General features: G+C 37.3%; 1 protein-coding gene across 1 annotated transcript in view; it reads right to left on the minus strand.

Annotated features, from left to right (window-relative positions):
• Nucleotides 1–250: 250 nt before the first annotated feature.
• LOC145303650 (histone H3) overlaps nucleotides 251–22036 on the minus strand; it is a 43489-nt gene continuing 21703 nt past the window's right edge. Inside the window, exon 2 of the mRNA XM_080145211.1 lies at nucleotides 251–1435. The gene's annotated coding sequence lies outside the window, so the exon portion shown is untranslated. The remainder of the gene's footprint in view (nucleotides 1436–22036) is intronic.

The raw sequence follows: 22036 nt of genomic DNA on the forward strand, positions 1-22036 counted from the left end.
TTACTTTTTTTAATGGCCATCCATTTTACATCTGAAATAAAATAAATAAATAAATAAATAAAAGTTAATGGCATAATAATTAATATTTAACTGTTACCTACAATTCTCCACATTAAAAAATGATCCTGGTGTCTAACTCTGTCCCGTGAGGAGGCATAGTAAATAGGTACAGTTACTTTTTTTAATGGCCATCCATTTTACATCTGAAATAAAATAAATAAATAAATAAATAAAAGTTAATGGCATAATAATTAATATTTAATTGTTACCTACAATTCTCCACATTAAAAAATGATCCTGGTGTCTAACTCTGTCCCGTGAGGAGGCATAGTAAATAGGTACAATTACTTTTTTTAATGGCCATCCATTTTACATCTGAAATAAAATAAATAAATAAATAAATAAAAATGCACTTTTGCAAATAGTGTTACTAGTGCAAGGCAAGTCGCCGAGTTTTAACAGTATTTTTTTACAACCTGCCCCAATGTCGTGTGTGTTCGTCCGTCGATACGACGAGGACCATCTGATCATCCTGTAGGGTAGGGTAGGGGGAGTCATTATCGGTGAGTACGGATATGGCTGATAAGCCCAATCTTTGCTTGAAAAATTCTATTGCAGTGGGAACAGGAAATCATAGCAGATGTCGAGGGTTTTAAAACATTGTCCTTCCTGTCTTTTCGGCGCTTCTCTGCAGTAACCTTTCGGTAGCTTTCATATTTGCAGGCACCATCATGAACAGCAGCCCACCACTTGGCTCTATCTAATGATGACGGATTTACTTTGAAGGCCTTCAGTGATGCCTTCAGAGTGTCCTTAAAACGTTTTCTTTGGCCACCATGGGAGCGCTTGCCATGTTGGAGCTAAGCAAACAGAAGCTTCTTGGGTAGTCTGTAGTCTGGCATGCGGGCTACATGACCAGCCCAGCAAAGCTGAACCTTCATCATAATAGTGGGGATGCTTGGGAGTCCAGCACGAGTGAGGACTTCTGTGTCTGGTATCCTTTCCTGCCAGCCTATGTCAAACAGTTTCCTCAGTCTGGTGGTGTGGAAGTGATTTAATTTTTTAGCGTGCCGTTGGTAGACGGTCCACGACTCACATCCATAGAGTAAGGTGGTGAGTATGACAGCTTTATAGACTTTGATCTTTGTCATGGAGGTGATGCCCCTTCTGTCCTATACATTTTTGTAGAGTCTACCAAACGCAGCGTTTGCTTTAGTGAGTCTAGTGTTGATTTCATCATTAATGACTACATTGCGGGAGAGCGTACTGCCAAGGTCGGTGAATGGTTTTCCGGAGCAGACTGATGCATCACCACAGTCTTCTTGGTATTGATTGTAAGACCAAAATTTTCACAAGCCTCTGAGAATATATTTGCACGGTGTGGCATTAGGTGTATCAGAAGTTTTGGGGGATTTTTGACATCCCTAACAGGAAACTGCAAATAAAATATAAAAAAAACTCGTAATTTCTCTTTTAAAAGTGGGTTGTTTATTTTCTTTATGGAATATACTTCCAAAATAAACTATTAAAGTTGTTTGAAAAATAATAGAAATATTTTTTATTTAAAAAAAAAAAAACAGTGTTTACAAATTGCCGGCGCTTTCATGCAGCCATTTTCTTTATGTAATGAAATGAATTGAATTTTACGAGTTCATGTTTTTTTTAATTTTTAAACTTTAAAAATCTATCAAAATTTTTCAGGGTCACTGTGAAATTTTATGCTCTTTCCAATAAACTGAATATAATATTTTAGACAAACGTTTGTTTTTTTTAATTTACCCCCCCCCTCCAATTTTGAAATGTCTATTAAAATTTTAATAATTAATTTACGTACTAAAGTTTTATATATCACAAATTGAAGATAAATCAATAAATAATATATTGTTATTAAAACAAAAAAGAAGTGTTTTTGGGAAATTTACCAAAGTGTAAAACCTTTTTTTTTTAAACCACGTTGATTTGTTTTGTTTTATTTTAATTGGAAGCCTATGTTCTGCTTATATTGTCCAGTAATGGACGCTGACAAAATTTTTTTTCTATTTCATTCAATGTTTTCTTTTTTAGATATTTAAAAAAAAATTTCACTCGATAAAGAAAAATTAAAATATAATAAATCAAAAATTTATGTATTTCTTTGAGGAAAGAAAAAAAAAATTCCTTGAGTGTTTTTTTTTTAAAGGCAAAATCTTGACTATTTTTAAACTATTGGAACACATTTCTTCAGGCACAAGGCTAAATGGCTAACGTAAACGTGTGGTTTTTACTGGCTTCTGTCCATCTATAGTTCTAAACAAGGACTACTTCTGGTTTTTCAATAAAGACGTAAAAATGCTTGCGTAATCGCGCTTTTTTCAAAAAGTCGTTTAAAAATTCTTTTATTTAAAAAATAAATGGAATTTTTAATATAAATATGGATATATTCTGAACAATGAAGAATGGAACTAAGCATTTAATAGTATTTTTTATAGGTAAGTGATTTTTTTGAATTTCTATCGATTTTTTATAATCGAAGTAAGTAAAATTTTGTTGATTTTCTTCAAATCTTTTTTAAAGAAAACTGATTTAAAAAACAAATATTGCATAATTTGCTATTAAACCTGTTATTTTTTTTAAATTTGGTCTTCGCTCCTTTAAGTGAAAAAAATAGGGTTTGAATTACATTTTTCAAGTAGTTATGAGCTTGTAAAAATAGGAGGTTGAATTATTCAATTTCTTTTTTCACGCATTCTTAAGATCGGTTTCTGACACTGCTAGTGTTGCATGCCTGTCTCAGAGGTAGCGTTAAGGGCACAATCATCGGCAAACAGAAGATCATTTACAGTTTCTGATGCAACTCTATGAAGAGTGTGCAATAAGTAATGCCCCTGACCCACTTCCCATAGTAGTAGAGCAACGAAACTTGGCACAGTTATTAGTCTTTCTCTACATAGGAACCACCCAGAGTTATGCATTCCTCCCATCATTTGATGCAGCTCTGGAGACCGTTTTTGTAGAACACCCGAGGTTGGTCCTCCAATCACGATGTGACTTCAGAAATCAAGGCTGCATCATCTGGGAAACGCTTTCCTTTCAAAAACAACTTCATGGCTGGGAAGAGGTGAAAGTCAGAGGGTGCAAGGTCAGGAAAGTTGGGGGATGTGGGAGGATTTCATAACCACACGCCAGTGCTTCTGATCTGGCGACATGCGAGTTGTGGACCGGAATGTTGTCCTGCAGGAGGGGGGTATTTTTACTGATCTTGCCCTGCCTCTTGATTTTGATAGCTTCCCTTAATTTCCTAAAAAAGTGAAGCATAATAGGCGCCTGTAATTGTGGTACCCTTTGCCAGGAAATTTGTCATCACTACTCCGTCCTGGTCCCAGAAGACTGTGAGCATGACCTTGCCAGTGGAGGGCTGCACCCTTGCCTTCTTTGGAGATGGTAAGTCCAAGTGCTTCCACTGCATTGACTGGGCTTTTGTCTCTGGATCATAGTGATGAACCCAGGTTTCATCCTGTGTAATCAGTCTTTTGAAAAATTTTGACTCATCTTCTTGGCACATCTCCAAATTCATCTTCAAGCACTCAACGTGTTCTCGCTTCTGGAATGGTGTGAGCAACCTGGGAATCCATTTGGCAGACACCTTATGCATATGCAAATGGCCATGAATGATAGTTTCCACAGACCCTGTACTAATCTTGACATCTTGGGCTATTTGGCGAATAGTAATGCGCCGATCTTCCAAAATGGCAGCCTCAACTTGACGGACAGATGCCTCATCAATGGCAGAACGGGGGCAACCAGGTCTGGGAGCTGTTTCCACAGAGTTCCGGTCATGTTTGAACTCACGATGCCAGCATTTTACAAGGTCATATGATGGAGCATTATCACCATAAGTTTTTTTCATTTCATCAAAAGTCTCCTGTGGTGTGTGCCCTTTTAAATACAAAAACCGGATCACTGCTCGACATTCAACAGGCTCCATTTCACACCTGACTCAGTTCAAACACCTATAAAACAGAAACCACAATTAGTTCAGAGCTGTAATTTGCCACATAACCCGTAGAGATATAAATCATTACACATGCAAAATTTCAGCTAGATCAGACAACTGGAAGTGAGTCAGGGGCATTACTTATTGCACGCCCCTCATAGATTTAGCTTTAGATTGAAAATTGATCCATCAAATCTGTACCTGATTCCAATACCCACATCAGTGTCTCTGAAGGCATTTGTCAGCATCACAGAGACCATGAGGCTGAACAGGGTGGGAGCCAAAACACACCCCTGTTTCACTCCATTTGTGACTTCAAAAGGGTCAGAGGTCTCCTCACGATCTTGCATACTGGCCATCATTCCATCATGAAACTGACGTATGATGGCAATGAATTTTCTAGGACACCCATACTTTGCCATTATTCTCCAGAGGCCTTCTCTGCTTACATTGTCAAAGGCTTTAGTCAGATCAACAAAGGTGGAGTAAAGGTCTACATTTTGTTCTTGGCACTTTTTCTTGGAGCTGCCTGGCAGCAAACACCATATCGGTAGTACCACGATCCTTACGCAATCCACATTGGCTCTCCAGCAAGAGGTCTTTTTCCAGATGAACTATGAGCCTGTTCAGCATTACTCTGGCCAGTACCTTGCCTGCAATGTATAGCAGGGATATTCCTCATGGTTGTCGCAGGCTTGGTGGTTACCTTTATGCTTGTATAGATGTATGATGGAGGCATCTTTAGAGTCTTGAGGAAAAGCTGATGAAGTTTTTCAGTCAGGGTCTTGCCGCCCTTTTTATATATCTCAGCTGGGATAGAATCTGAGCCAGGCGCTTTCCCAGGGGACAGTAGGCGGATTGCTTTCTCAGTCTGTTCGAGGGTTGGGAGTTCATCTAGTTCGGTAATTTGGGGGAGGCGGTCAATAGCTTCATCACTGATGGTAGAGGGACAGTTTAGTACACTTTTAAAATGCTCCACCCATCTTTTCAGGATCACGTCATTGTCAGTGAGGAGAGTGGATCCGTCTGCACTGAGGAGAGGTGATGATTTGGATGGAGTTGGACGATAAATTTCCTTGAGACCATCATAGAAATTCTTCATGTCGTTCCTATCTGCATATATTTGAATTGCGTCTGCTTTCTTGCTTAGCCAAGAATCATGCATGTGTTTGAGCTTCAACTGAAAATTGCTACGCAAACTCTTCCATATGTCCTTCTTTAGTTTGGAGGATGGATCTTCAATATGGGTTTTGTATGCAGAATGCTTCTCCTTTAGCAACTGGGTAATCTCCAGGCAGTTATCATTAAACCAGTCCTTGTGTTTCCTGGAGACTGGCCCTAGACACTCCATGGCTGTGTTGTACACTGTCTCGTGAATTGTCTTCCATGCTGTTTCCACATCTCGGTTGTCTATTCCAGCAGGTTCAAGGTGGTTTGACAAAGTTTCAGAGAAAGATTTCTGGACAGTTTTTATTTTCAATTTGTTGATATTAAATTGTTTTGGAGCTCCCTTTCCTTGAGGTCTTCTCTTTGGTTGGATATACAGATTGAGCTTAGCCAGTATGAGATGGTGGTCTGTCCAGCACTCGGCTCCACACATGCCCCTAGTGATACGTATATCTCGCCTGTCCCATTTCCTGATGATGATATAATCAATTAGATGCCAGTGCTTTGAGCGAGGGTGCATCCACGATGTCCTTTTGTGAATAGGGAGGTGAAACACAGTGCTTGTTATCAGCAGGTCATGCCCAGAGCAGGTTTGAAGGAGAACACCATTGCTATTACATTTTCCAATACCATGTTTTCCTATAACACCTTTTCAAGAAGCACTGTCACAGCCTACTCTTGCATTAAAATCACCAAGTATGATGAGTTTGTCTGGATTTGGTGTTGCACCTATGATGTTCTTCAAGTGTTCGTAAAACTTGTCCTTGATGTCATCAGTGTTTGTCATCGTAGGAACGTATGCACTGATAAGAGTAGCAAACTTCTTTCCATTTGAGAGAGGAAGTCTCAGTGTCATTAGACGGTCAGTTACTCCTTTTGGAGGTCCAGCCAGTTTACTCACAAGCGCATTTTTTACAACAAAGCCAACTCCTGCCTCACGCCTGTCTTCAGGTCCTCTGCCACTCCAAAAGAAGGTGTAGCCCTGACCTCTTTCATTAATTTCACCTTCACCTGCCAGTCTTGTTTCACTTAGAGCAGCAATGTCAATATTGTACCTGGCGAGTTCGCCTGCAATGAGTTCAGTGCATCTTTGTGGTCTGTCTAGGTTATTTCTGTCCAAAAGTGTATGAACATTCCATGTCACAATCTTGATAGATATTTCTTTTCCTTTATTTCAACCATATTATTAGGGTTCCCACTGACCACGGTAAGCCAGCCAGAATATAGTGTAGCGCGCAATGTTTGGGGCACCTTTTCTAGCCCGTTCCCCGTGCCATGGGAGTGAGCAGTGCTGTCCTAAAGAGGGCTGCTCAGACACTCAGACGGCTGCCAAACTCCATTTCCGCTCCCGTTAATGGAGAGCGAACCTATGGCCTGAGCCGCCTGTGTTCAGGTTTGCGGTTATGACTTCCAGTGTAACCACTGCTTGCCAAAAGCCACAGAACTTAAAGGAAGTGAGGGAGGAATGATGGATGACATGCGCTAGGAGTTTGTTTAAAGTGAAGCTGGTTTGCATAGAGCCAGCCTCACTCTCTCGTTCCGAACCCACTTAGTCCAGCGGCAAGACAGGGTCGAGACAGCTGGGGGCCAGTTAGGAATGCAGGAGCTGTCGGAAGGAGGTGAGTATGCCAGCCAACTGCCCACGGGGCTCCACTCCAAGGTCCACAGCCGAAGTCCTCCTCCTTGGTGGTTCGCCCTGGTCATGGATGCATGGAAGTTACTCTAAACAGAGTTCAGTCTTAGCCGTTAGTCCAGTCTGGTGAACTCTCCACCCAACGGTGCTGCCCCAACACTGTCCCCTCATAAGGTTTGGCAAGCCTGCTGAGACCAGTACCCAGAGTATAGCTCTTGGAGTTAACATGTCAGAGATTTAGGAGATACATAAGGACCAGTGACCCCTATCCGCCCTGTTGGACGCAGCAGCTAGGAATCGAAATGTGCTACCTCTACCAGAGCTCCTTATACCCCAGCATCATATAAACACCCCGACCACCCTATGTTAAGAACGGCTTTTGGAATACCCCCCACCTCCCCAAGTTAAGAACAGCTTTCGAAGTTGGGGAATGTTTATTCCGAAAGCCGTTCTTAACATGGGGAGGTTGGGGTGCTTATAATACGCTGGGGCACGTCGTAAAAATGTACCCCTTTAACTCTTAAATTTACGGTATTATTTTACTTTAAGGCCCGTCTGTTAAAAGTAAGTACGATAACTCTTATCATGGACCCTTTTATGATTACCTCCCTTTTACGTTGTAATCCCATAATCCTTTTTTCACTTCCTCTTCCTGTCTCAAATAAAATATACTTCTCTCTACCCATCACACACGTGTTCGTATCCTCTTTCAAATCTTCGTTCCAGTTCCTTTTCTCTTTCCACTGAAATGCAACTCGCAACAGATTATGTGCCCAGGAGAGATAATGGAAGCCGATGGAACAGACTTATATTTAACGGAGATGAAACCAAATATGTAATTTGGGAGACAAAATTTTTGTCATTTACGCACGCTGGGCCTAAAAGGCACCATTTTAGATTTACATCCTAATGGCGATAGAAGCGACACTGAGAGAAATGAAGAAGCTTACGCCGAACTTGTACAGTTTTTTGACGACAAAAGTTTATCCTTAATAATGAGAGAAGCTACAGATAATGAGAGAAAAGCTCACTAAATATTATGCGAACACTACGCAAGCAAAGGAAAACCATGGGTAATCTCCTTGTAACCCAACTCATGTCTCTCAAAAAGAAAGGAGATGAAAGCGTCATAGAATACATGATAAGAACTGACACAATTTTAACAGCTCTGAGAAATACCGGGCAAACAGTTGACAATGCCCTAATTATCGCCATGATATTAAAAGGACTACCAAGCTGCTACGACCCTTTTTTGATTTATGTGACACACAGCAACAAAGAAATAACATTCCTGGAATTTAAAACAAAACTCCATGTTTTGATGAAACATTGAAACATAAAATCTAGTTAACCAGTGACAATGTGATGAAATTGACATTGTGTTTTTCAGAGAATACGATGGAGAGCCATCACCATCATGACGAACGTGAAATATCGTGCTTCACATGCGGCGGAAAAGGATATTTATCGAAAGAATTTCCCAACAATAACCACAAACAGCGAGAACAGTGGTGTAGTTACTGTAAAAGTAACACCCATAAAATCGAGTTCTGCCATTATAAGTGAAAAGATACAATGAAAAAGGCAGCCGACACCAAAGAAAACCTCCAACCCGGGCGAAGCTGGACAAGTTTAAAAAGTTTTTATTCGAACCCTAAACTGACACTAATCTGCTCTCACATATCTTTGTTTTTATAAAGAAAATAACTAAGTAAATAATATGTTGAAGCAAAGGGGGGGGGGTAAAAGTAAGTACGATAACTCTTATCATGGACCCTTTTATGATTACCTCCCTTTTACGTTGTAATCCCATAATCCTTTTTTCACTTCCTCTTCCTGTCTCAAATAAAATATACTTCTCTCACACACGTGTTCGTATCTTCTTTCAAATCTACGTTCCAGTTCTTTTTCCCTTTCCACTGAAATGCAACTCGCAACACCGTCTCACGTTCGTATATAACAAAATATTTTTTTTGTAGATTTCGGTCTGCTAAAAATGAATCTGCAAACCGTTTCCACCGCAAAAAAATAGTTTCCATGATATAAAGAAATTACTTTTTAGAAAAGTGAGTGATTACTTTTCCATGTAAATTTAACTTAAAATGAGCACCCACTTTCTGGCCACCTGAGAGAGGGGGCATTTTTTGTGCATTTATTAGCTAAAAAATTTTTTGTTTGATTTCTTTTGCATGGTATTAACCCCTGAACTTAGGACTCTTCCATTTCACAGCCTAGCCTTCATTTACGCTACACGCAAACAAAAACGAAGGCCGTTAAATGTGCACTCGCATACCAAACTGCCTTGTCACAGTGAAGTATTGGCGAAAAATTAAAATTCAACAAAAAACAAGTAGTTTTCCAAATATTAACCCATGTAATTCTATATGCTATCACGGGTGGCCATTTTATATGCGCTAGCATGCACATGTGATCAATGCGCACGCTTGTGCGTACAAAATGGCCACCCGTGATAACATATAGAATTACATTGTTTAATATTTTGAAAACTACTTGTTTTTCATCTGATCTAAAATTTTCGCCAATACTACACTGTGACAAGGCAGTTTGGTACGCGAGTGCACATTTAACAGCCTTTTTATGCTCGTGCATAGCGTAAATGAAGGCTGGGCTGTGAAATGGAAAATTGTCCCAGAGTTAAGGTACCATACAAATGATAAATTTGCGACAGAAACGGTTACCATATTCTTTTAAAGCACACCGAAAACTACAAAAAAATTTTTTCACTACGAATGTGAGATGAACCTTTGTACGAGCCCTTTCTAGTCTCGCACAAAAACACGCGTTTACATCTCAAAGCATTTTTCTTGTCATACACATACGCGCACACAAAGATACACGCGCACGTACACACACGTAGATATATTCAATTCACGTACATACACACACACGCTAACGTAAACACATGTACGCACACATACGCAAACACGTACGCACACATGGGCAACGTCCCTTCCCCTTTGAAGGAAATCCACACATGCGCAAAAGACCACCGGAAACACCTATAAAAGCAAGAGAGCTGAGCTGTTTCTCTCTTTTTTTCGATTTGCCTTCCAAGCTGAGCGGTCGACGGACCAACGGCTCCCTTTCGGGGCGTGCGCCTCATGTCACCTGCTACTGTGTGTGGGGCAAGAGTCAACAGACAGTACGTACACCTTACACGCTTTCTATCTCCATGGCCTGGATTGACTTTCTCTTTCTCTCTATACAATAATTGACTTTCCTTCTCACAAGTTAACAGCGAGAGACACACGCCAAACTGGATTGACTTTCTCTTTCTCTCTATACAACAATTGACTTTCCTTCTCACCAGTTAGCAGCGAGAGACGAACACGCATTTCCTTCTATACCAACAGTCCCACCACAAATTGGTGACACCTGAATGTGAGAAGAACACGCATTTCCTTTTATACCCTAGTTCCACAACAAATTGGTGACCCGACGTGAGATGAACACGCATTTCCTCCTATACCACAAGTCCCGCAACAAACTGGCGACCGACTGACGTGAAACAAACACGCATGGTGACCCTATTTCTTTTGAATGAATTGTTTTGAGTGAGTCGCACGTTTTATTTGATAAACAAAAAAAAAACGCACATTTCAACAAAGAAAAACAAGTGAACTACTACCGACAAGAACCTCAACGAACTACAATGACGAAACCCCTCGTCATACTCAGCAGAAAAATAAACACAGAGCAGTCAACTTCATACCGAATATAAAGAAAATTCGAGCTCAACAAACAGTTTTCATGGTTTCCTGACATTACCCTGCAACAAACGCGAGGAACAAAATCACATAGGCCTATACACATTCTCTCCCGCACAGCAGAGGCAACAACAAAGTAACAATACCAGGACATCCCTATATCCCTATTAATGTTGCATAAGGGTGTTATTATTAAACAAAGGTACCACTTGTGCACGTATGTTACGTGAGTTCTTATTTAGTGTTCTTGTTTGTATTAGAAAGTCTTAGAGTGATAGACAGTCTTAGGAGAGATTAGAGTCTTAGGAGTGTTCATGTTGTAAGAGATGGAGACATTAACAAGTATATATAAAGAGAGAGACAGTTGTACATTTTTATAAACACAAAGTTCATATTAATACAATTTCACTTTACCTTTGTTTTGGTGATGATGATTTTCACAAAGTTCTTATAACATAAATGGACAATACCTTTTCTGTTGAATAACAACACGAAGACGCAGATACAAAAGATGAAGATGTTCTTTTTATTATTCCATATGACCGGTCAATGGCTTGCATCCAGGAATTCAAGTCTTACATGATTTCTTCTTCTAACCTCGCTTCCAAGGTTCCATGTCAGCTCTCTCTCTCTTCTCCCCAACTCTGATCTGACTCTTGTTTCACTCTCCCTAACTAACTTCGAACTCTTTCCTATATTGAGAAATCACATGTATGTCTGGTCAACGTGACTATAATTCACGTTTTATCAACATGCATGATTTGCACGTTTTTGAGACCATTTCTGATGACAAGGAAATTTCCCATTTTCCTTATTGTTTTACAAAGGAATTTAACCTACTTGTCTAATTCTGTAACCCATATTTTATTATGCATTCTTTCTAAGAATGTGAATAGTTTCCAGCCAAATTTGTATTTATTAAATATTTTAACAGATTCAATAATTTACTGGACATTCCATTTATAATCTATTGTTCTTTAAAACTTATCTACAGGGTTTGATTCCCGTTTTATCTGATATTATTTTCATTTAACTAATTCTCTTTTTTTTACTTACATGAAAAGGGGACATTAACATAGGAAGAAGTTGAATCAATAATACGAGTTGAGATGCACCATCCACACTGATAAACTCACAACTGGAAGTTTCATTGACAGCCGGCAACTGGATACCACCGTTCAGCACGAACGAATGCACAACTAGCACTCGTACAGACAATGTACACAGTACCGCAGACTCACTTGCGAAGACTCATGTCAACACGAACAAAATTTTCCTTCCAAACGGACAATTCATTTCACTTTCCAAGCAACTTGTTGCACATGTCAGCACAAAAAAAAACAAATGTCATCCTAAAAAAAGAGTAAACGCCTTTTCCATGCGTAAGTAAATACTTTTTTTACGAACACACTCCGTTTTTGACGTTTTTTAAACAACCACACCAACAGCAAAAAAAAAAAACAGGACGAAAAGTCAATTGCCCAAAACATTACTTATATAAAAAAATATATATATATACATTGCATTTTTTTTTTCCTGGGAAGGGAAGTATTGTACAAGCCCTTTCTAGTGTCGCACAAAAACACGCGTTCACATCTCAAGCCATTTTTCTTGTCATACACATACGCGCACACAAACATACACGCGCACGTACACATACGTAGATACATTCACGTTCACACACACACGCTAACGTAAACACATGTATGCACACATACGTGCACACGTACACACACATGGGCAATGTCACTTCCCCTTTGAAGGAAATCCACACATGCGCAAAAGACCACTGGAAACACCTATAAAAGCAAGAGAGCTGAGCTGTTTCTCCTTTTTTTTCAATTCGCCTTCCGAGCTGAGCAGTCGACGGACCAACGGCTCCCTTTCGGGGCACGCGCCTGCGTGCCTCATGTCACCTGCTACTGTGTGTGGGGCAAGAGTCAACAGACAGTACGTACACCTTACACGCTTTCTATCTCCATGGCCTGGATTGACTCTCTTTCTCTCTATACAACAATTGACTTTCCTTCTCACCAGTTAACAGCGAGAGACACACGCCAAACTGGATTGACTTTCTCTTTCTCTCTCTGCAACAATAGACTTTCCTTCTCACCAGTTAATAGCGAGAGACGCACGCCAAACTAAACACGTGCTGTACCCTTTTCTTTCATTTGTTTCTTCATGAAATAAATCCTAGTTTGTTTATTTCAATAAACGCGTTGTTCCTTCCTTCCTCAAGGCAATTCATTTTACCTATTTTATACGACTGTGGGATATATATAATATATCCACCAGTCCACTACACCTTATAGTAAAATGGGTAAATATGAAGAATTACTCCACCCTCTAAAATTCCTTTAAAATTACCACTCTTAAAGGTTTTCGGGGTCGCTGAAAATAAAAATAACCTTTAAAATTACGGCAAACGAGTAGTTTCCAAGATATGAAGAAATGCTAGTTTTTAAAAAGTCGGTGATCACTTTTCTATATTAATTTAATGTAAAATAAGCAGAAGAACCCCCCGCCTCTCACCAAATGTAAACAGAACTTTTGTAAAATATAAACAGTTCTTCTGCTCGGTTAATGTCGGCGCGTTACTTAAGTTAAAATAGTTAATTAAAAGCACCTGTTAAAAAAACTATACAACTTCTATAATTGAATATCCCCCTCCAAAAAAAGAACGAAAACCAAACCGGCGGTCCCTACCCCCTCTAAAAAAACAAAAAAAGAAGAAAAGGTGATCATAATTTTAAAAGTTACTGGTAATTTTAAAGGATTTTCCGAGGGTGGAAAGAAAGCCCCCATCCCCCCTGGAAAAATCGTGGCCACAAAGTGGGTGCTAATTTTACGTTAAATTAATATAGGAAAGTGATCACCGACTTTTTAAAAACTAACATTTCTTCATATCTTGGAAACTACTCGTTTGCCGTAATTTTAAACGTTATTTTCGTTTTCAGCGACCCCGAAAACCCATAAGAGTGGTAATTTTAAAGGAATTTTCGAGGGTGGAGTAATTCTTCATATTTACCGTAAAATGATACAGATTTTTCTTTAATTTTTAATTTCCTCGTGTCTTTATTGAAAGATGAAAGCAGAAAAAAATCGAAAAACCTTTTAGCCAATAAACACGTTTAAAAAATGCCCCCTCTCTCTCATGTTGCCAGAAAGTGGGTGCTCATTTTAAGTTAAATTTAAATGGAAAAGTGATCAACCATTTTTCGAAAAAAGTAATTTCTTCATATCATGAAAACTATTTTTTGCGACGGAAACGGTTTGCAGATTCGTATTTAGCACACTGAAATCTACAAAAAAAATATTTTGTTATATATATGAACGTGAGACGGGCCTTAATGTAAAATTTTACCAAATTTACTTCATTAAAAGATAAACTATAACAATTCTAAATGAATTATTTATCCTAACGTGCGAATGACTTGATTTTTCTCTTTTGTATGTCACCGTGATATATTTGAGTACTTTGTACAATTTTTTTAGCTTTAACTCATTTTTCCAAACTTCACATAATTAACAGTCAGGTCGCCTCCATTTGTCTTTACATATATCGATAAACACTGTATGGTTTTCGAACTGATTAAACATTTTAAAGCGAGTAAAACCACTAAAAAAAATTTCCACATAAGTAGAAGAGTAATTTATCTTGCCTTTGATAACATCTATTTGTTATATTTTTTAATTTCTTTTATCACTTTTTCATCTGTGGATAGCAATACAAACCCAGGTGTATTTTAAAAGGAGTTTAGATAAAACATCTTTATTTGAAAAAAATGAAGATGTTTTATAAAAAAAAAATATAAACATAAAAATCTTTTTAAGTATCACTTATTACTCATTAATCACTTTTTCAACTTTAATAAAATGTTAGAAAAAATACTTTTTAAACTTTTAAAAACAAAAGAAGTCAGCTGACGTACACGAGTGAGGCCTCTATTACCAAGTAGACACTGGCTACAATTTTGACGCATCACTTGCAGGGATCATTCGGTAAAAAAAAAAAAAAAAAAAAAATGCGTGTGTGGTACTGTGGCACGGTCCCATTTTTACTTGCGTATTTATCTTTAAAAAAAAAAAAAAAAAAAAAAAAAAAAAAAAAAAAAACAAGGTTATAATTAGAATTTTTTGTAATTAGCAATTTTCGAGTTAAATTATGCGACATATACAATTTCTAAATAAACAAAAAAGTAAGCCATTTTCGTGTACCTTCTTGTCACAAAATGAAGATGGTTTGTCAAACCGAGTTTGGTAAATTTTTAGATTAGGTCCACCTCCACAATTTTCTTTTAAATGACGACTTTTCTAGGTTTTCGATTATGCTGAATACGGAAATTGCATTGAAATTATGCAGAAATAAGTAGTTATTCGAGATATAAAAAGTTGTATTATGCATTGTATTCTTTGGCGGCCATCTTTTCTACGCGCGTGCCATAAACAAATCTACGTGCGTAACAAAGATGGCCGCCAAAGAATACAACTTTTTATATTTTGATAACTACTTATTTCTGAAAATTTTCAATGCGATTTCCGTATTCAGCATAGTCGAAAACCTTTAAAAGTCGTCATTTAAAAGAAAATTGTGGAGGTGGACCTAATCTAAAATAAAAAATACCCCGAGTTTTCATTTCAATGTCGTCGCTGTTTTTTTGTTTTTTTTTCTCATCGAAAAACTGAAATTTTATTTTATTTTTTTTAATAAAAACAAAATGTCGGAGGTTGACAATCCTGCGACTTTTCAAAAATCGCTACAAAACATGGCGAACGACCTACACGCATGACACTGAAAGTAATTAACGCTCCCTCTGACACGTGACCGGATGTGTATTTGTGATTTTACATACGTGAATGATTGAACCTAACAATTTAATAAAAAATATTTTGTTTTTTGGGTTTTTTTTTTTTTAAGTTTGTATTTCTCGCGTTGGCATTCTTTCGCCTAACAATTTAATGAAAAATATTTTGTTTTGGGGGGTTTTTTTTTTTTTTGGTTTTTTCTCAAAAAGCAAAAAACAAATTATTTTACATATATATCATTCATATATCACAAATACACATATGCCCCTAACTTCCGGTCACGTGTCAGAGGGAGCGTTATTTACTTTTAGTGTCATGCGTGTAGGTCGTCCGCCATGTTTTTTTTTTAGTGATTTTTGAAAAGTGACAGGATTGTCAACCTCCGCCAAAAAACCTACTCGACGAAAACGACTGTTTTTGTTTAAATTTTTTGGTACTTCTACAGTGTATCGGCGAAAAATGGAGACGCCATTTTTTTTTCGCGCACCTGTTGTTAAAATCCGAGGGAGAAATCAGTATTTTAAACTATGACCGAAGCATGAAATAAATAACAATAAAAAAAATTAAACTATATAATGATCAGAGAATGGGGTGAGGAGAAGGGTACAGGGTCTTTTTGGATATTACTCTTGTCTGGCAACATTTACCATAATACCACATTCACACCGTGGAGTCAACTTAAGTCTACTTAAGAAATTAGCCCAGCATTTTTATAAAAGATATGTATGCGTGTGTGTTAAAGAACAGATTTTTTATTATTATTATTAATATCATATGTAACAAAAATATTTTATTAGAAAATTTTAATCCGTTTGTAAATCTAGGATATACGATCTAAGAAGTATGTGAAAACTACTCACGGAATCTAACCGACGCGAGAACCCCGGCACAAAAAGCCTTTCATGGACATACACAAACGCTCGTGCCCATTTTGCCTGGGTGCTGGGTGACTGGCGTTGCCCGAGTGTTTGTAGGTGTAAAAAAAAAAAAAAAAAATGGTAGTAGGCAGGCAGGCTTGAACCCACGACGCAGACGATAACGAAAATGGAAGAAAACGTGACATCTTACCTCTACACCATGACGTGACCAAAAATGTAAAGTGTTCAAATTTAACATAGCCAATCAAAAAGATGACGTGCAGAAATGGTGTTGCTTTTAAACCTCCCACGAAGGTTGATTTTTAATATGGGGGAAAAGCAGCTCCCCCCAAAAAAGGAAGGCACTTTGGCAGTATCCAAATAAACAGTAATTGTCTCAGTATGAAGGGTTTCCCCTACATTAACCAAGGACAAATTACAGAACAGATACTACCCGGACAAAGGCAAGGAGTTGGCAAGGTATTTATTTGCTTCCCCACGAAAGCAAGTTAGACACAATGTCGTTTTTTTAATATGGGAGAAAAACAGTTCCCTCAAAAAGGGGCACTCTGGCAGCATCAACATGAATAGCAATTATCTGATATGAAGGGTTTCCCCCATATTGACCAAACCTAATTACTTAAGTGCCGAGTGAAGTTGACAGTTATGTTCAATTAGTTTTGCTTTATTTATATGAAAAAGACAAACAGCCGACACGACGGGAATTTGTTTAAACTTGATCGAAGAAAAAGATACAGACAATAGCCGTTTATGAATCTGAGATATTATGATCTAGGAAGTATGCAAAAATTTCTCCCAGAATCTAACTGAGACGAGAACTCTGATGCAAAAAGCCTTCCATTTTGCCTTTTTTATATATAGACTAGCAGGGGTACCTGGCATTGCCCGGGTGTTTTTTTCGAGGTGTGTGTGCTCTTAAATCAAAAAGAAACACTGCCGGGGGGGGGGGGGGAGTAAAAAAAAGTTTTGGTAAGTAAGTAGGATCGAACCCAAAGCCCTGAGGCGAAGTTGGAAAATAAAATGTGAAAAAAACATGAAACGTTAACAGCTTGGCCAGCAAGAATGAGTTATTGAAAGACGTTTGAATTTATTTAAGTAGGAAGAGAATTGACAGGTGCCCGCACTTTGACGTCAAGCGGGAGTCGTAAAGTTAACATTTTGTGCGAGCGTTATGACGATGTAAGCAATAGCTATTCAGCAGTTAACATTTTCTGCGGGACAGTTTTTAATGAGGTCAATAACCCGGTTTGTTTGTTTGTTTTTACCCAACTTTGGGGAAAACAAGCTCCCCCGTTTATTAGAGAAATATCTCGAAATGAAAGCAACCATCTGATATGACGGTGATAAGCTGACATTGACCAAATGTTACATTGCTTTTTGGAGACCACTGGCTATGGGCAAGGAATTTGAATCGAGTTTTGCTTTTTTTATACTGAAAAACGAAAGCAACATGCGCCGATCCGAAAATGTGGAATATTTAACGTTTCAAAGTCGGGCAAATTAAATAGACAGGCGACCCCCGTAGATATTATCATTTAGACAGCATATAAAAAGTTTTAAGAATGAGCGACCCCTGCCCCCGAGAACTTCCCGGAAAAATCCTTTAGCGGACATACACAAAAAGCAAACATACATACACACACATTTTCGCTTTTATATATATATATAGATGACCTCATCGATATGAGACCACTTCATTTCTCCTACTAATCCCGTTATATATTTTAGTCTTTTTTTAATGCAAGATCAGTAGCCCTCAATGCTACTGGTGCAAACTCCGGTGACTGGATCAACAAAATGTCTTGAATTATTTACAGTTCCGTGCACAAACCTAGCTTTTCCAGATCATTATTGCTCCTCCATCAGTCTGTATAAAAAATTGAACCAGGAGCGGCACATTCCATGATAACCTGTTCCAGTGTTCTTGCTGAACAGTCTGGTATCTGCTGCAAAAAACATACTTTTTCTGTTTAGTCATAGAACTCTATAACCCATATTTGTCTGAGGACTTTACTAACATGGTTTTTCCTTTTAGACTTTCATCAATTTGTGTTATATGTTCAAGGTCACCCATCATATTCCTGTCTTTAGACATTTTGGTAGGACATAGATCTCTACAATATTCATACCATTGAATTACAGATTTACACAAAATTCCATTCAAAGTTGCTGAATATGTCATAGGTAGTTGACAAACAAAATAAAAAATTAACAATAATAACACTAACAAACTAAAGTGTGACCCTTCAAAGAAGGTCCCACTCCTTATTGAAAATTGTTTTTTATACTTAGAACATCTTCAATTATTAAATTATTTCTCTTTAATAGGTTCATAAGAGTAGTAGTTGATGAGCAGAAATTAGCTCAGTATTAATGCTAGTGTCCCTCAGGAATCCATCCTAGATCCAACTTATCTTCATCAATGATCTTCCAAATCACATCCATAGATCATTCGTAGGCATTCATGCTGACGACACTACCATCTATTATAGCACATCAAAGGCTGGAAACGACCAAGTTCTCTCTGATTCTCTCTCCTCTGATCATGCGGTACAATGGGGAAAGAAGTGACTGGTTAATTTTAATGCATCTAAAACCAAGCTTCTATCTTTACATCATCAATGCTCTGATCCCCATCTGGCATCAATTGAAATGAATGGTTCTCATCTTGGTAAGGCTCCATTTTTTGACAAGCTTCTGGACTTGACCTTTACTCCTGATCTGAAATGGAACACGTACATCAAATCTGTTGCCAAGGTCGCTGGAAAAATGGTGGGATCCTACTATCGATCCAGTAGATATCTCACTGCTGATGCAATTCTCTACCTATATAAAAGGCAGGTACGTCCATTGGAAAGATATGCGATAAAAAAAAAAAAAATGTAAAAATACATTGTTAAAAAAGGTTAAGAATTTTTATATATTTTTATTATGGGGGGGGGGGATATAGTTAAGTATACAGTTGTAGAGTTTTAAATTGGGAAGAATATGTACAATGAGATACAAAGAGAGTGTGAGAGAGAAACGAATGAGAAGATGAAAAGCGTTCTGAAGTTACATAAGGTAGTGGCTAATAGTCTAGACATAAAAAAAAATTGTATGTGCCATCTGTTGTTGCAAACCTATGGTACTTTGGTCTAGAAGGGAATTTCTGCAATCAAAATATTATACAGGAGAGGAGATAAGCAAGTAGCTCTGACCCACACTGTTATATATATAAACTTGATATTGAAAAGTTATTCAATTTTTCAAAATAACTTTAGAAACCTGTAAGGAATGTATACAAAATTTAAATTATTCAACAAGGAGTTCGTTCACACACACACACACACACACACACACACACACACACACACACACTACAATAGAAAGATGCGAGCATGAAAAGTAATATGGTTAAGCTTAAACATGGAAAAGTAAAAGAACTAGTTGTTAAAACTGGAAAAGAAAAGGACAAGATATTTTAGTAAAAAATATAATAATTTTATAACTTAAAATATTGCAGCATAAAGAATTGATTATATAATGTTATAAATTGAAGTTAGAAAAAAATCTTAATGCTGCAATATTATAGTTTTATTTATTTATAGTTATAAATTTATTATATTTTTTACTAGAATATCTTGTCCTTTTCTTTTCCAGTTTTAATAATCAGTCCTTTACTTTTCCATGTTTAAGCTTAACCATATTACCTCTTTTTTTTTTTATTCATTCAATTTTCACCTCAAACAAGGCACAGTGCCACTTTGAAGTAGGGGGCTACTATCGGGGACATAATTTGCAGGGGCATTATGAAGGGAGATGAGTAGAAAGATGTTTGTTCACATAGCACTTGAACATCTGTATATCAGTACAATTGGGAAAGCAGAATCCCGGAAGGGAATTCCAAAGACTTGCAGTTCTTGGGAAGAAACTATTGGAGTAAAAGGCTTTCTTACACCTAGGGATCTCTACTGCAAAGGATGGGACTTAGTTATTTATCGGGTTTGTAGGAGGTAGTCACGTCGAGGAGGCACAAGTGCTTGCAGTTCGTCAGCGCACTCACCATTAAAGTACTTGTAGAACAGGCAGAGGGATGCAACATTTTGTTGATAGGACAGAGGCTGAAGCCTAGATGACAGTTCAGGATCAGGTTGCCGACTCTCTTTTGAACCCTGTCCAGGAGTGAGAGACAAGCAGCAGATGCACCAGCCCAAATGTGACAACAGTACTCCATACATGCGCAAATGGTGGCCTTATAGAGGTACAGGATACTTTCAGGTGAAAGTAATTTTCTAGCATGGTAGAGAGAACCCATCTTTTTTGCAATGCTCTCAATGTATCTATTCCAGTTCATGTTCCCTGAAAACGTTAGGTCGAGGAGTTTAAAGGAAGTACTTTCAGGTAATGTGTTCTTGGCCATTACTATTGGTGGTGTAGAAGGGTTTTTGTAGTTATTGAAGGAAACAAGCTTAGGCTTGGCAGCATTGTATGTGACCATCCATTTTTGTCCCCATTCCACTACAGATTGGAGGTCATCCTCTTATGTTTCTGCAATTTCCTTAGATATGTGTTCATTTGCCTGTTAGAGAGAGTGGTGCCATCGGCAAATATACCCATCTCCGAAACAATTTTATCAGATAAAATTTATAATACAATTTTATCTTTTCATGCTCGCATTTTTCTATTGCAATCCATGATTTTTCCAGGCTTCTAATAAATTCACTTGTTCAGTCTTATTTTTTGGCCCCCATAAACACATGTAATAACAATGTACGGCACTCGTCTGCTTTCAATAAAATCCTCCAATTATCTTACTTGTTACTTCTCTTTACAAATTAGAGAAACGGTAGTCACTGAAGGGACGTGATTGCTATGGAAACTAGTTTTAAAAAACGTCGCTCACCTCCCTACATATTTTTACGATTTTGAACATGAGAAAATTCATCATAACTTTTGTTTTACTGAACGAAAATTGAATTTTTTTTCACAATATAGCTGAGAAGGTGATCAATAAACTGTAATTATTGTTTGAAATTTGGTCAAAAAATGAGTGAGCGGTGAAGCTTTAAAGCAGTCCTAAATGACTAAAATTGCCACTTAACCATATATTCAAGCACTACCATGTTTGAATGATATACCAAGTTAAAGGTTTTCAGAAAACAAAACTCATGAATAAAAACGAGGTTATTACAAGTGCTCAATAAAAAAGACCATCATATATATATATATATATTTTTTTTTTATTGATATAGACAAATATTACATGGTGGCTACACTGAACATACTAATGTTTCAGAGAAAGTGGTTTATAAAAAAACAAAAAAAATCCTCGTCAGGCGACAGAAATAAAGTGTATCTACTATTTAAAGCATCTGGTATGCTTTGAATAGCATATAAATTTTATTTCTGTCGCACGACGAGTAATTTTTTTTTTTTTTAATTAATCAATTGCTCCGGAACATTACAATGTTCGGTGTAGGGACTATGTAATATTTGTCTATATCAATAATATATATATATATATATATATATATATATATATATATACACTTTTATATAAATTTCGCAAAGTAAGGTATAAAAATTTAATATCTTACTTTGTAAAATGTATAAAAGTGCACTTTGAAGATAAATAAATTTCAAATTGAATCTTGTACCTTTATTTTTAAAGCCTATAGTAAAAACATTTTGTTTAACAATTTTCATGCCTTGGATGAAATGCTTTTCTAACTTGTATCGTATCTTTTTAAGATTATATTTTATTTAATTTATTAATTTGGATTTAAAAAAAATGAATGTGGTTTTGCATGTATTTATAAAAACTCTCCTACTCTCTATTTCAGTTTCAGTTTGTATTTCTCCTCACACC

Source organism: Euprymna scolopes, chromosome 19, assembly GCF_053919585.1.
Source record: "Euprymna scolopes isolate OS-2025 chromosome 19, ASM5391958v1, whole genome shotgun sequence".
NCBI classification, from domain to species: domain Eukaryota; kingdom Metazoa; phylum Mollusca; class Cephalopoda; order Sepiida; family Sepiolidae; genus Euprymna; species Euprymna scolopes.